The 8683-nt window shown below is 39.2% G+C and overlaps 2 long non-coding RNA genes across 2 annotated transcripts in view; both read left to right on the top strand.

Moving 5' to 3' along the window:
- Positions 1 to 3439: 3439 nt before the first annotated feature.
- Positions 3440 to 8683, top strand: part of LOC109147417 — a 6046-nt gene continuing 802 nt past the window's right edge. The window contains exon 1 of the long non-coding RNA XR_002048651.1: positions 3440 to 3450. This is a non-coding gene — a long non-coding RNA (uncharacterized LOC109147417). The remainder of the gene's footprint in view (positions 3451 to 8683) is intronic.
- Positions 6457 to 8255, top strand: LOC109147419. The gene is made up of 2 exons (XR_002048653.1): positions 6457 to 6571; positions 7833 to 8255. It is a non-coding gene; the product is annotated as an uncharacterized LOC109147419 (long non-coding RNA).

Below are 8683 nucleotides of genomic sequence, written 5' to 3'. Positions count from 1 at the left end.
TCGGTTTGAAAACGGTTAACCGAACTTTGTCGGTTCGGTCGGTTAACCGAAAATTATCCGAAATTTGCACACCCCTAACGCCATGCACGTGTCTAAGCCCATAAAACCATGAAAGCAAAATCAAGGCTACAGAGGACTCGAACCCAGGCCAGAAGTCCCACTGCGCGCCGGCTTTACCACTGCACCATATTCACCTTTAAGAACAAGTGCTCACAATTTATATAAGAATGTGCAGCTGCAAAAACGTCGACATAAGAAAAAGGAGAGCTATTTAAGCCCTCATCTACAGTGGGAGTCGAACCTACGCCATGCGGCTCTAATCAACCTCACATACCATCCAACCACGGAGTCCTTTTGTTACACCAAGTGATAGATAATATAACACCATGGGTCACGGCTCGGGTTAACCAACAACAAGCGGGTCAACCCGGTCTCCATGCACCACGTGAGAATATCTCCCATCATCAGCATCCTTGATTGACTATCAGAAACGCGATTTGCAGCCAAATAATGGGAAGAATCAAAGCATTTAACAAAGATCCCCCAAATATCCGGTACTTACCAAATCATCGACTTTTCCATCCATAGACCAGTGACGGTCAACCACCGGAGCTCCGACACGAACAGACAACCACAGCAGAGCCGGCCACCCATTCTCGCCGGAAAAACGCAAAGTCCACGTGAACATCACCGGACAGTAATTTCCGCCGGAAAACACAAGAACCTGCATCGAAAATCACCAGAAAAACACCATGTCCTTAAAGCAACAAACAGGACCATACCGGAGCCTTTCACCACCATCGCCAACCTCCTAGACACAGACGGAACCACCCCATCACGGCCGGAAAAATCGAGGACCATCGGACAGAAGACCTGGATCACCACGACCATCTCCAACGCAGTCCATACTCCAGACGCCATTACAGGGCACAACCATCCACATACAGAGGTTAAAAAAACAGCGGCAAACACGCCGGACACATCCCATTCGCCGGTCAATCGGACAAGAACCCACAAAAACGAACAGCACAACCATCTCTCTGCCTTGTTCCGACTGACACCATACCCCATCCAGATCAAATCCACCAACCCTTCCCACACCCAAACACGGACGGCAACGCTACAACATGGCCGGAAAAATCATAGACCATTGGACCGAGCCTGGAACATCCAAGCCAACTCCAAGACAGTCCAACTCCAGTCACCAAGTCAGAGCATCAAAATCCACATACCAGGGTCCAGCAAGAGGAGGCGGACTCACCGGGTGTGATACTTGCGCCGGAAGAGGCTCCAGATCGCCGCCGAGAAGGCAGCCGCATACAGAAAATCGCACCGGTACAGAGCACTCCCACCCAGTCGCCGAGAAAAATGGAGAGCCAAAGAATGAATCGTAAGGCCGTCACCAAGCTTCCGATCAGCCGGAGGAGGATACCACCAGAACAAACAACGTCAGAGAACGCACCCCATGAACCACCGTAAATCGGAGCAGGGCGCCTGGAACGAAACCACCGCTAGGAGCAGAAGCCGTCGTTACACCAGTCGCCGGCGGGGTTGGGGTAGTCATCGCCGTCGCAGAAGTTACCGGAAAAATCATAAATCTTCGTCTTCGGAAAAGTCAACAATCAAACAAAATTGTAACGCTGATTCGGCCCTTCATCTTTATCGTAAAATCCAAGAAGAAACAAACAAAACAATATTTGTTCTGGTCGAAAGCTCCAAGGATTAACGACAAAATAACAATGAAATTCCCAAAGCAGTTTTGAAATCGGACAAATCATTTAAATTCAATAAACATTGAACATGCAAACATACGAATTCCAGTGAGACAACGAAAATAAATTCGAAGTTCACCGGAAAAACCATAAATCTATGCCGTGTTTCATGTAATAATGATTGGTATACATGTCCCTCGTCCCCGCCTTTATTGATGATTATCACTACTGCTTCCAAGCCCAAATCTTTTATTAATTGTAGTGTAAATTTTAATGACATGACTCGTGAAATTAATAATCAAACATCATACTGTTTTTTTTTTTTTTTTCTTTCTAATATATAATTAGTTATTTAATAAATACATATTTTGAAGACACATAACATACACACTGAATAACAATATAACTGTTGTCTAATTTGGATTTCCCTTGATCCTTTATGCTTTTCAAGCTAAACAACGTGTGAATAAAAGGATGGTTTGAACTTTTAATACTGATGATCAACAATGCATGATTTATCCTTCCAAGAAAGATTGCATTTATAATGTTTTGAATGTTAAAGTGTGAAATAATAGAAGGGATGTATACTATTTATACAAGCATTAATTTAATGGGCTCATTTCAACAAGGAAAGCCTAGGGTTTCAACACTTTCTCTCAAGTTGGAGAGTATAAATTATATGATCCAAACTTGTTACAAATATACCCAACTCTAGGAGTTTTAAGAGACTTAGTCCGAATATCAGCTAACTGATCTGCAGAATTGACAAAGCTGGTTTTAATACACCCTAACACAATCTTCTTCCTAATGAAGTGGCAATCAACATCGATGAGTTTGGTCCTCTCATGATAAATTGGATTTGAGGCGATGTGTAGAGCTTCTTGGTTGTCACATATCAGTGTCCACATTTGAGCAACATCACCACACTGCAACTCTTGAAGTAAGTGCTTCAACGACATGACTTCACGCGTGTGGCGAGAACCATAGCCCGGTACTCAGCTTCAACACTAGACGGACAACCGAACCAATCTGATCAGAATACCCAACAACTTGAGCATGTCTTCTATCTTCATATAGTAAACTTCACCCGGGTGCTTTCTTGATATACCTTAGAACCTGAACAACAACATCCCAGTGAGTATCATAAGGGTTCTCAAGAAACTAATTTAATACACAAACTGCGAAAGAGATATATGGTCGTGCAATTGTGTGGTAGTTCAATTTTTCAATTAATATCCTGTATCGTTCCCGGTCAGGCTATCCCCCTGCCTTGGTAGAAGTTTAACATTCGGATCCATTGGATTATCCATAGGTGTACAATCTAACATACAAGTTTCTTCTATAACAATCCAAGACATATTTTCTTTAAGAAATGACTATACAATTGCTAGATTGGGCCACTTCAATTCCGAGAAAATATTTTAGCTTGCCTAAATCCTTGGCCTAGAATCGACTGAAGAGATACTCTTTCAATGAGATATACCGTATAATGCTTGGGAGATAAAGGCTAAAAGAAGATATGCTGATTACATAAGCAGAATAAGAAAAAAGCCAAGACCTTCCGGCCTATGTCCCACCAGAAATATGGATAAAGTGGAATGATGTTTGAAATTCTGAGGAGGGCAAGAAGAAAACAGAATTGGCTAAGAAAAATAGGCGTGGAGGAGTTTTAACTAGAGTTGCTCAATCTACCCATACCATAGGATCAACACCTCACGTAAAAGTCGCAGCTCAACTTGTAAGTTCATTTGAATTGTTTAAGTTATAAGTATTATGTGTTTTGTATTATGTGGAAAGAAGATATGGACATAACACAAGGTTGCCACAAGGTTGATCCCACTTTCGAAATGAGACCTTGAACTTGAAGGATTTGATAATGAGGATTGATTGAACTCAGGAGTAGAAACTACAGATCGCACTACAAAAAAACGCGAAAATAGTGATGGATTTAGCGACGGAATCATTCTGTTGCTAATTTAGTGACGGAATAGCGACAACTTAGCACAGATTTTCATTTTTTTACTAAATAGACATTTAGCGACGGATTTGCGATCGATTTTGCGACGGAATATTTCCGTCGTTAAATACGTAGCTAATTTTAGCGGTAAATTTTTGCGCAAAAATTAGAGACAAATTAGCGACGGATTTGAGACAAAATTTTCGCGGGCTAATTTCATAATTTTAATTGCTACAAATTAGTGACGGATATATTAATCCGTCGCTATATTTTCAAGTTTGATTTGATTGTGTTTATATTTTAGCAACAGATTTTTAAATCCGTCGCTACATTATATAGCAAGATTTTTTTTTAAACACTCTAGCAACGGATTATCTATTCCATCGCTAAGTTTGCAAACCGAATTTTTAATATTTTAACGACGGATTCTTAAATCCGTCACTAAACTTATGAAGCTTGTTTTTTTAAACACTATAGCGACAGATTTGAGCATCCGTCGCCATATTTACAAACGAGATTTCTTAATAATGTAATCAGAATATTTAACTCTAACGACGGGTCCTAAAATCCGTCGTTAAGGTAGACAAATTAAAGGGAAAATCGCACTTTTGGTCCCTCAATTGTTCCCAGATATGCAATGTAGTCCCTCATTGTCAATTTTGCAAAATTAGTCCCTCAATTGTTTCAATTGTAGCCAATGTACTCCTCCGGTCAAATTTTTCACTAACTAGTGTTAAAACTATGGACAATTTTGTAATTTCGCAACCCATCACTTTTACCCCTAATTTCTTCCTTCACCCGAATTGACCTATGCTAAGTGAACGAGTGCTTCCGGCACATATCCAAGCACTCTCCCAGCTGGAAAGCTCATGTGTCGCCGGCGAACCACTGGGATCCATAGACCCAGAACCACCTACCAGGAAATCACCGCTGGAAGTGGAAAGCAAAGTAAGAACAAATCAAGAATGGTTAGGAGGAAAATTGTGTCGGTGGGCATGGAGAAAACATGGCCGGGGATATCCAAACGAGTAATTTGTGTGGACTGGGAAGGGGGCTGTAGTAGGGTCTGGAAAATTAATTCTGTTTTCTAGGAAATCTCAGGAGGGAAGCATCATTTTATTTTTGTTACAATTAAAGTGATGATGAGTGAGGCTTGGCTGTTTTGAGGTAGAAGCATGGTATAAATCTGCAGGCTGGTCTGTTTCTGGAACCTTGCAGTTTGAATGCTGGAGTTTGGTTTGCGTCTGGATGGAGAAATGAAGCTTCTGGAATGGTGTTTTTGGCTTATGATGGCCGAAGGAAATCTAGAGTATGTTGGGCATTATTTTGGGTTGATCCCACTTTGGGAAATGAAGCCTGGGCAGTAGTAGCTCCAAACTATTTTCAGGGAGGGGCTGCTACTGCTTGAATGTGTTCCAGAAAAAAGGAGGGGGGGTCCATGTAGCTTGGTGGACTAATGGCTACTGAATTTGAGTTCTGGTTGTTCTGGTCCAGTACCTGCGTATGTATTATGATAATCAGGTATTTGTTTTCAATGCACCGAAAACAATCAGCAAAAACCATATAAAGGAGTGTTACATATCAGGAGGAGAAGTGGTAAGCAGATATACCCAAGTTGACATGATATCATCGTCAACTTTGACATAAAACTCAGCATCCCATTTTGCAACAGCAGTGGAGAAGAAACATTTTCTCTTTGCAAGCAACTCATGATACCCTTCTATGTGGTTCTACAAAATGTCGTCATCAATGAGAAGGAGCTTGAGTACAAACACAGATCAAGTTTTGGATTTTACTTACAAGTCTGAGAATGTTCGTTGTGTTGAGCATCTTTCATGTCAATTGCGCTATCTAAAATGCTATTGGAGAACTGCAAAACAACACGAAAATTGCTTTAGCTTGAGACCACCATCTTGACGACCACACAACAATACATATCACAGACAAACCAATATGACCGGAAAAGAGCATGGATCATCATAGAGTAATGCTGGACCCTGAGGCCACCATTCACCATCCCCAACTACGTCCTAACTCCAGACGCCATTTGGATTCAAGCAGTCCAAAAGGGGGAGTCAATAGGCACGCCAGAGGTAATCCATTCGCTAGAGAGTCAATTTAACACCAGAAAATCTCACACAAAAAACCAACAGCAAAAGAACACCACCAACATGAAAAAATGGACGTAAAAACGTCCAACCTTCATGACAACCAAAGAAGTTTCAGGAAATCTTTACCACCAGTCAGCACTCAGCAATAGCCTGACCGGAGGTGTAAAACAGGGGAGCGAAATCTTCGAAAACAGTCAAGAAATCTTCCATCGGCCGGAGCCGGATTTGGTGGCCGCCGGAGCAAACATCAACAGATAACGGATTAAAATCATTCGTAGACATCAGTCTTCTTGTTCGGTGGAGACGCCATCGTGCCGGAGGTGAGCCCTTCTCGTTGGCCGGTGACACATGAGCTTTCTGGCTGAGAGAGTGCCGTGAAGTACTAGGTCTACTTTGCGTAGGTCAATTCAGAAGAAAGAAGAAATTAGGGGTAAAAGTGATGGGTTGCGAAATTACAAAATTGTCCATAGTTTTAACACTAGTTAGTGAAAAATCTGACCGGAGGATTACATTGGCTACAATTGAAACAATTGAGGGACTAATTTTGCAAAATTGACAATGAGGGACTATATTGCATATCTGGGAACAATTGAGGAACCAAAAGTGCGATTTTCCCCAAATTAAATGATGAAGCAATTATAAACGCTGCCCTAACCCTAAACAGATTCAATCTTAAAATCATCTCAGTAGTCTCGGACCGCCCACTGCTGCGGTGCTATTTTCCTCCGCCCACTGTCGTCAGCTCTGCCTCCACCGCCCACCGTCGTTTCCTCTGACGCATCTCTCTGCCGGTATGTATTTGTTTCTTTTACTGCTAGAGTCCCCGTCCTTTACCCGCGTTTCTTTTGCTGGTATGTATTTGTTGTTCACTCTAGGCTTCGATCATCGCACAAGTAGGTCACTGTACATGAATTTGATTCGTATCTAATATCAATATCCATATATATTTTAATTTTGTGGGTTGATGTAAAATTATTTACAGTGTTTTGGAGGCGGTAGATTCAATTAGTGACTAACCCCAATTGCTTAGATATCTGCACAGAACTTGATTTGCTTAGATTGCTTAGGCGGTAGTTCCTTTTTGACAAAACTATGAAATGTGTGTTTTGGCGACTTAGATAACCACATGAACTGTATGAGTGGTTTTTCAAGAAATTCAGATTTGGGGGAATAAAGTGAGTGATTTTTCATGATGATTTGGGGGATAAATATTGTAATCATTTATGCGTTATTCAATTATGTATATAATGGTATACATTAAAAATGATGCTGTTTTTCAACTAAATACCTAAATTAAGATCGAATAAGGCTATTATTCTTATATATATTTATGAGTCATTATATTATAGACTAAAGTTAAAAAAGATTCAAAACTTTACGTGTTCTATAATATGATGTTATTATTTTTTTATGATTGATTAACAATATGATGTAGATTGGATTTATATTTGTTTCTATTTCTTATTCCCTAGAGACATATGATAAGAAAATTCTTTAAACAATAATATTAATCTCATGTATATCTGTTATCCTTGTTTTATGTAATCAACTTATAAAAAGTTTTGTTTGAAAATTGAAAGTCAATGTTATGTAGTTGAAATGACATAAAATATCTACAACTTTATTGAATTTTTTTTGGATATATGTAAAATATAGGTTTATCTGTCAATATTTATAAGTTCCAACCTTGCATTTACAGAATGTACGTAGTGAGATGATGACCTTGCACTTGGTCTTTATCTTTAATTATCTGATTATCTTTATCTGATATTATTAAACCTACAAACCTGGCAGTGATCTCAATTAGATGTAGTCTATAATTTATAGTTGATGTTTTTCTCTTTTAACATGCACTTCTAGTTGCTGCTGCTTGTTAAAATGAAATAAAATTAATGCCATCATGTTTAGCTGTTTGTTGTGTTCTCACTTTGCAGAAACAAATATCATACCCTTTGTGTTTCCTAAAAAGATGCTGAATAAATGAGAACTGATATCTTGTCCCCATAGATTATTTTTACTTATCACTCAATAGTAACACATTTGATATAATAGTTGGAGGAACTTGGTGACATGGCAAAGTAAAAAGCAAGAGGTGGTAGATTGCAGCAGTGCAGCTCAACTACAGGCTCAAATGCAGGCTCAACTACAAACTGAAATAACTCAAATGCATGCTCAAATGCAAGCTCAGATTACAAGTGTGATGGATGAGTTGTGTTGAAACGGTATGCTATCAACTTCTATGCCACGACGTCCAACTACTCAAGCTGAACATTATGCTAATTCAAATGCTAAAAATATAGGAGACGATTAGATTATATTTATTAATATTTTTTGGTACTATTTCTAACAATGTAATATTGCACAGTGCTACACTTTTGTTATTGATATTGAGTTTGAATGTTTTAATATAATATATTTTATAATTATATTATTGAAGTACTATATTATAGGTTTAATGTAGGTATGTGATATTAATTAGCGGGTAGTTTTTTTTAAAAAAATTTGTAAATTTTTAAATTTTAACATACAACAGATAAATATTGTAAGTGAATATTAAACCCGCTAATTTGCAAGCGAATAATGACGAACGATAGTGACGTATAGTCACGAAATTTGCAAGCAAATAGCGACGGACGATAGCTACGAAAAATTATGATGCTATATTTAGCGACGGAAAAGTCCGTCGCTATTCGCTTGCAAATTTCGTCACCAGATCGTCGTGGTAGAAAATTAACGACGGATTTTTTGTTGGTTTAGCGATGGAATTTCCGTCGCTAGATTTAGCGACGGAATATTCCGTTGTTATTCTCTCGCAAATTATGTCATTAAATCGTCGCCGAGAGAAAAATAGCGACGGATTGTATTGATTTAGCGTCGGAAATTTCCGTCGCTAAAGTTAGCTA

The sequence above is a fragment of the Ipomoea nil genome, unplaced genomic scaffold (genome assembly GCF_001879475.1).
Source record: "Ipomoea nil cultivar Tokyo-kokei standard unplaced genomic scaffold, Asagao_1.1 scaffold1993, whole genome shotgun sequence".
Classification (NCBI taxonomy): Eukaryota; Viridiplantae; Streptophyta; class Magnoliopsida; order Solanales; family Convolvulaceae; genus Ipomoea; species Ipomoea nil.
This window is presented reverse-complemented; position numbering and strand designations above follow the sequence as displayed.